Source organism: Capsicum annuum, unplaced genomic scaffold (assembly GCF_002878395.1).
Source record: "Capsicum annuum cultivar UCD-10X-F1 unplaced genomic scaffold, UCD10Xv1.1 ctg2833, whole genome shotgun sequence".
NCBI lineage: Eukaryota > Viridiplantae > Streptophyta > Magnoliopsida > Solanales > Solanaceae > Capsicum > Capsicum annuum.
The window spans coordinates 574,377-581,757 of NW_025834755.1; the positions used below are offsets into that span (position 1 = coordinate 574,377).

The following is a 7,381-nucleotide window of genomic DNA, read 5'->3' on the forward strand; positions in this document are numbered from 1 at the left end:
TTATCTACTTATATGTTTTGAATTCATCCATTGCTAGGGAATTATGTTTTTTTTGCTAGGTAAAGAAAGTGGTCTCTGATTCATGGTGGACTTGAGATACCAGTCATAGCTAAGCCCTAGTTTAGGTCATGACAAAGTTAGTATTAGATCCTAGGTTCATAGTTAAATGGGCAAAGTTGTGTCAAGTAGAGTCTCTTTTATGGGTGTGCAGTGCGCCACACTTATAACGAAGAGGCTTTGAAATATTTAGGAATGTTTCCCTTTCTTGATGTTCTATTATTGGGATATGGAGTCTAAAGTCCTAAATCTCATTTAATTCCCATTTGTTCGCATTTCAGATCATGCTTTCCATAAGATCTGATGCTCATGAAAGCTCATTTGTCCCATCTGAGGATAATGTAGATTAAACTCATCCTACATATAGATTACAGATTTGGTCTAGGGTCGTTGCTTCTAATTTCCCCCATGAAGATCCACCGATATCCACTAATCCTTCTCCAGATGGTGAAACCTATGATCAGTCACCGTATGAAGATATTACTAATTTTAAGTTTCGCCAATCTATTTATCTGTTAACCCAGTTGTGACATCTCAATAATTCTAGTTAGGTCTATCTGGTACTTTAGTGGGTTCTTCTAAGGCCACTAGGGTTGACTATTTTAAGAGGTTTAATTCTTCGACTTTTACTAGCTCTAATGTTGAGGAAGGTCCTAAAGGTTTCATTGATGAGATGAAAAAGATTTTTTGAGTTATGCATGCCACTGATATAGAGGGTGTGGAGTTTGCTACATATCAGCTGAAGGATATGGTATACCAATGGTATAAGGAGTGGAAGCAGTTGAGGGGAAAGGATGTTGAACAGGCTATGTGGAATGACTTTTTATGTACTATTCTTGATTGCTTATTTCCTTAGGATTTGAGGGAGACAAAACCAGAGGAGTTAATGAATTTTAAGCAAGGAAAAATGATGGAGAAAGTGTATGCCTTAAAGTTTCATCAGCTTTCTTACTATGCTTCTGAGGTTGTATCTAGGATGAATCTTAGAACGAGGAAGTTTGGCTCGAGATTGTCTTGATATTTAGTTTTGGAGAAAAGATGCCTTATTGATCAAGGATATGGACATATCTAGACTGGTGGTGTATATGCAATAAATTAAGGAGGAGAATAAAAAGAAAGTGGAGATGGGGGAGAGGCAGAGTAAGAAGTTTTGATATTTAGATTAGTGAGTGGTCGGCAATAGAGTGGTAGAGAAAGTGAAAACTGGTCTAAGAAGAAGTGGGCAATTCAGGTTCTTCTTTGGTGGCTAGTGATCCTTATCCAAAGCGATTCAATGATCGTCGTTTCTTGAATAGTGATGGTCCCAGGGAACAAGATTCCTAATCTTAGGCCAGTGGGGCTCAATCAGCTCCATCTTATCTTCTTGTTTGTTGTGCTCATTTGTATCATGGTCAGTGTGAGAAGGGAAGGAATTGGTGCTTTATTTGTAGTCAGATTGATCATATACAACATGATTTTCCTTCAAAGATTGATTTTGGGGATAAATTCGTTCTTTTTGCTACTTCATCAACTCCTACACAAAAAGGTTCTACTTTTAGTATCGGCATTGGCCAAAATTATCTGTATACTCTTGTCACTGGTCAAGAGTTAGAGTCATCTCCAAACGTTATCCCGGGTACGTTGAAACTCTTTTCTTAGGATATGTATTGCTTGCTCTATAGGAGGTCTACTCTTTTTTATATGACCCCATATATGGTTGTTCATTTTGGTTTTCGTCCTGAGTGTATTTCAGATCCTTTTTTATTTTACCCTAATGGGTTATTCTATGGTTACCAGAAGAGTATATAGGGGTTGTGTGGTATCTATCTATAATAGAGAGACTTTGGTAGACTTGATAGAGATGGATATGGTTAATTTTAATATGATCTTAGGGATGGATTGGTTGGACTCATTCTATGCCTCTCTAGACTGTCGGACCCGTAGGGTCATTTTAAAATTTCTAAATGACCTGGTTATTGAGTGGGAAGGGATTTCTAGTGCGTAAGGAAAGGTTCCTTTAATGTCTTAGAGCCCCAAAATTTATTTCCAAGGGGTGTCTCTATCATTTGGTCTGAGTTAAAGATTCTAAATTTGAGGGTCCTTCCTTACAATCCATTCTCGTGGTTTGTAAATTTCTTGAGGTTTTCCCTAAGGATATTCTCGGCGTCCCTCCTGATAGGGAAATTGATTTTAGGATTGATCTTCTCTTGGAAACTCATCCTATATCTATCCCTCCTTAAAGAATGGCTACAGCTAAGTTGAAAGAGCTTAAGGTGTAGTTAAAAGATCTCATTAATAAGGGTTTTATCTACCCTAGTATATCTCTATAGGGTGCACCTATTTTATTTTAGCATAAAAAGGATGGGTCACTTTGAATGTGTATAGATTACCATCAGCTGAATAAGGTGACTGTGAAGAATAAGTATAGATTACCACCCCCTTCTAATGTGCTCCGTTTATTTAGTTAACTCAGAAGAAGGTAAAGTTTCTATGGTTAGATGCTTGTGAGGAAAGTTTTGTGGTCAGATGCTAATGTTCAGATTACCCTTTTTACCTAAATATAATCTACGATCTGAAGACACTATTAGAACTCTGTTCTCATGCATAACTCCTCAAAAACACAATCTTTTCTGTCTTAAATTCTCTCAAGAAAGAGTATTAGGGTTTCCAAAAGGTTGGTCAATTAGAGATTCTAAGGGAAAATTATCTCCATAGTTCTTGATATTCTAGGCATGTGACTCTACCCTTAAACTTATTTTACTTATGGCATAAAATTACATGATTGTTTATGTTGATTTCATCAACGGTTTTGATATAGGTTGAGGATTTTTCAATGGTTGACTTTTAACTGATTTCCCATGATTTACTATGTATTATTCATGATTTTTTTGGTTATTTTGAACTTATGGGGTGCATGGGCATGATGAATAAACTAAGGGGTCATGGTTTTCCATAATTTGATGATTTTACCTGGATGTATGGTTTTGGAAATTATGTCCCCTCAGCCCAAATTGTGAAATTGATAATAAAAATAATTTTTTCACAAGGTTTGACTCTTCACTTATACTATACATTGGCATATAAGGTTAATAATTACTGGATTGATTTTATTGAACCTTGGGGTACATGGATATCACAACCTGAGATAAGGTCTTGGTCGTGATGGGCATCTCAAACTATGAAGGCCTGAGAGTTCCCTGTAACTCCCCAACCCACTAGCGCTATTGTCCACTTTAGGCCCAGGCCCGCACGACTTTAAAATGCATCACTAGGGATTAAGTCTTTATGAATTTATATCCAGCATCCCTCTTGTGTATTGTCGATGTGGGACTCTTGCCTAAGTTGGGGTGTTATATACATCACCCTTATGGACTCAGCATCCTCATTGAGGTTTGCCCTGTCGAATAGGATTTGCCTACACTCAGGATTGAGGTTTGCCCCGCCATATCGAGATTTTCCTACATTCAGTTTCAACTCTGGCCCACATCGATAGGGCTGACACAAGAATGACTCTAATACCATTCTGTCATGACCCAAGCCGAGGCCCTGGCCGTGAAGGGCATCTCGAACCTTGAAGGCCCTAGAGACCCCTATCACTCCCCAACCCACTAGTGATATTGTTCTCTTTGGGCCCAGGCCCACACGACTTTAAAACACATCACTAGGGAGTAAGGCTTTCTTACTTATATACCCAGCATCCCTCTTGTGTATTGTTGATGTGGGACTCCTTTCTAAGTTGGCGTGTTACAATGGATTTCACAAATGAATGGACAATTGAACATAAGGGTTCATAAATTTCCCTATGTGATGGATAATGGATACAAAATAGTAATGAAATTGAAAGTGGGGTAGGTATGACAATACCAATAGGATGCCTTAATGTAAAATTAGTTCAATTAATGGGAATGTGTGCTGAATATTTTTAACTAGACTTAACAGAGGGTTGTGTAGTTGGGGATATGAAAGTAGAGGTCCCAAGGGACCAAAACTAGAAAACACGGCTGCTTATACGGGGTTATAATGATTGGGAGGTTAGAGTCCCCCTTATTATATGATAGAGAGGTTTGAGTCCCCCATGTTACATGATTTGGTGCTTAAGTAACCATGATATATGATAGGAGGTTTTAGGCCCTCATAAGGAATATGCACGTATGATTATCCTCTAGTTCATGGGTGCCTTATTATGATGGTTATGCTACACAACCCCGGTTAAGGTTTTAAAGTGCATGCTAAACCTTTCTCTTTATCCCAACATTATATATATATATACGTATGCTTGCATTCATTTGGGTTTGAATGGTTTGAATTATTGATCATGGTATTACTTTATCCTCTTATCCCTGAGTACACGCTAGTGCTTAAACTACTAACTATATTAGGATACTGTATCCTTACGCGATGTAGGGTACAGACAAAACTGGTTTTCCTGCGAAATTATTAGGTTTTTTCTGGATTGAGCGAGAGTAGACTTGAAGTAGTGAGCTTTAATAGACCACAAGACCCACATTTCATGTTTGGTTTCCTTATGTCATATACTCTTCTTTCGACTTGTTTTGACTATTGTTAGGGGCATGTACTGACTTTTTATTGGTATTTAGTTATTAGAGGCTTTGTAGTTATTACTGTGGACATGGGTATTGGTTATTGGTTATTGGTTATTTGTTATTAGTTATCAGTTATTGAGACATCTTAGATACCTTTATCTTATTAATCATGCTATCCTGTTATATGTTTAGAATTAATTCGCTGCTAGAGAATTATGTTAGATTTTGATAGGTAAAGGGGGTGGTCCACAATATACGTGAGATACCCATCACGGCCAAGCCCTGGTTTTAGTCATGATAGTGGGATATGGGCATATTTGCACCAAATGGAGCATCCTCTCCGCCCAACAACTACTGGGTTTCTTTGTGTATCGTATAAGTTTTTAAAATAGAGATTTAACCCTAAATTTACATTAGGTTACTTGACAACGACCACCTCACCCCTTAATTATGGGAGTGAGTCGAGCATTATCAGGGATGAGATCATAAAATTTAGTCAATTAAATGGGGAGCCATTTTATAAAGCATGGGAGAGGCTTAATGGAACATTAGAACAATTCCCTAATCATGAGGCCCCAGAGAAGATGCTTCTCTAAGTCTTCTATTGAGTCCTTGATCCTCTTAATAAAACTATGGTGGATAATGCATTGGGAGGTTCCCTAGTGAAATTACACTATCATATGGCAATGGAGTTACTTAGAGAGGTGACAAATCAAAATCAAGGTTGACATACCCGAGATTCTGTCGTATCCAAAAGCTCTCCCTCTACATCCATAGTTGACAAGGAGCAAAGAAAGCGGGATAAAGAAATGGCAAAGAGCATGACAAAAATGATAACCCAACTCGAACTCTTAACAAAGCATTTTATGGGTGCACCTGCAAAAGTGGTAAACACCGTACCATTAAAATCCTATGAGGATGATGAGAAGACAAAAAAATTAGATGAGGAGATCTCGTATTTAGCAAACTACTCAGAGGGTTCCCGCCCCTCCTATCAAAGGCAAGGTGGGAACCAAGGTTTGATGGACCATGAGCGTGATAGAGATTCGAAAAAATAGAGAGCGAGATTGGTATTTAACAAGATCAGGCTATAAACAAAGAGTCAAGATCTATTAAATTCGAGAAATTTAAAATCAAGGATGTCCTAGCAAGAATTTTTAATAGGATGGAAGGTACAAACAAGATGGTTTGTGAATTAAAAGGTGATTTCTCTCAACTCTCTCAAACCATGGTGTCCCGCTCTGCCTCTATCAAGTAATTAGAGACCCAAATTGGGAAAATCTCTACACAAATTAATGCTAAACCTAGAGGTGGTCTCCTTAGAGACACGATTGATAATCTAATAAATGGCGCTCAAGTACTAGCAATCGTCACTAAGAGTGGGACAAAATTTGAGGAGCACTTCAAAGAAAACTTAAGTGGAAAATGCTTAAGGCTAAGCCCAAGGAGGTGTCACCTCAAAATCAAGAAGAAAAAGATAAGAAAGAAACCGAGGAGGTTGATGAATAAGTTGTTATGGATGAAAAGCCTCAAAATGAAGCAAAGCCTACATCCAACTTCCACCCCCATTCCCTTAACGATTGTAAAGAAAAGAGAAGGGTAAAAAGCTAAATAAATTCATGGACAAGATAAGCAATCTATTGATCAATATCCTATTGCTTGAGGCAATCCAAGAGATCCCAGGATATGCTAAGCTAATGAAAAAAGTTATGTTAAAGAAAAATCTCATCGAATGTGACACCATTGAAGTCATCCATGGTTGTAGTCCTATTATGGATAGTAAGATCGCGGAAAATAAAGATGACCCCGCAGATTTCACCATTCCTTGTACCATCGGGATGCATATGTTTGTGAAAGCTCTATGCGACCTTGGTTTGAGCATCAACCTCATGCCATTTTTCATTTATAAGAAGCTTGGATTGCATGCCCCAACCCCAACATCTATGCAACTCTTAATGGTGGATCGGTCAATCAAGAGATAGGTGGGGATTTTATTTAATGTCCTAGTTAAAGGGGACCAGTTCATAATTTTAATGGACTTTGTGGTTTTGGAATGTGAAATAGACCAAGAGGTCCCAATCATCCTTCATCGTCCATTCTTAGCCACCGAAAGGGCCATTATTAACTTTGAAATGGGGGAAATGAAGTTTAGGGTGCAAGAGGATGAAGTCTCTTTTATGGTTTGTAAGACAAAGAAGCAATCCGTGGAGCTTCAAGTTGTGTCTTTGGTGGATTTTGAGATTGAGTAGGTGAATGAAGGGAGGCTTGAGGACCTACCTTAAGAATGGAAGAAGAAAAACGTTGTGCCGCGATGTTAACTAAGGCTCTATGTGGGAGGCAATCCACAAATGCCATGAAAGTGCCTCTTATCCTTTATTTATGATATTGTAGTGTAGATTTTGCGTTTGGAATTTCAATAACCCTTGCATTTGTGTCACTATAGAGTCCATTGGATGAGCTTAAAAAAGAGGGAAAGTATGAAATTTCTGCACTGAAAACTGAACAGAGGAAAATCTTTCAAGTTGTAAATTGAGCTGAATAGGGAAAAACCGAGGAGTAGAAATGCTCTCAGTTACCGTGATTATTGGCCTTTGGTCGCGATTGCAGCTACCCGCGTGTCCACGATTTCGCGCGTATGATCGTAACCACGATCACTTCAGTTATATGACCATCTATTTTCCCCAATTTCCCTCACACTCCCTTCTCAAATTTTACTCTCTAATTGAACTAAATTTTGGCCAAGTTTGTGAGCTCTCAAACAACATATTTGCATCCCTCTTACATCACAAATCTAGTAATTG

The 7,381-nt window shown here is 38.2% G+C and overlaps 1 non-coding gene across 1 annotated transcript; it reads right to left on the reverse strand.

Moving 5' to 3' along the window:
• Window positions 1–5,047: 5,047 nt before the first annotated feature.
• LOC124890994 lies at window positions 5,048–5,154 on the reverse strand. Its single transcript, XR_007049483.1, has one exon. It is a non-coding gene; the product is annotated as a small nucleolar RNA R71 (small nucleolar RNA).
• Window positions 5,155–7,381: the final 2,227 nt, after the last annotated feature.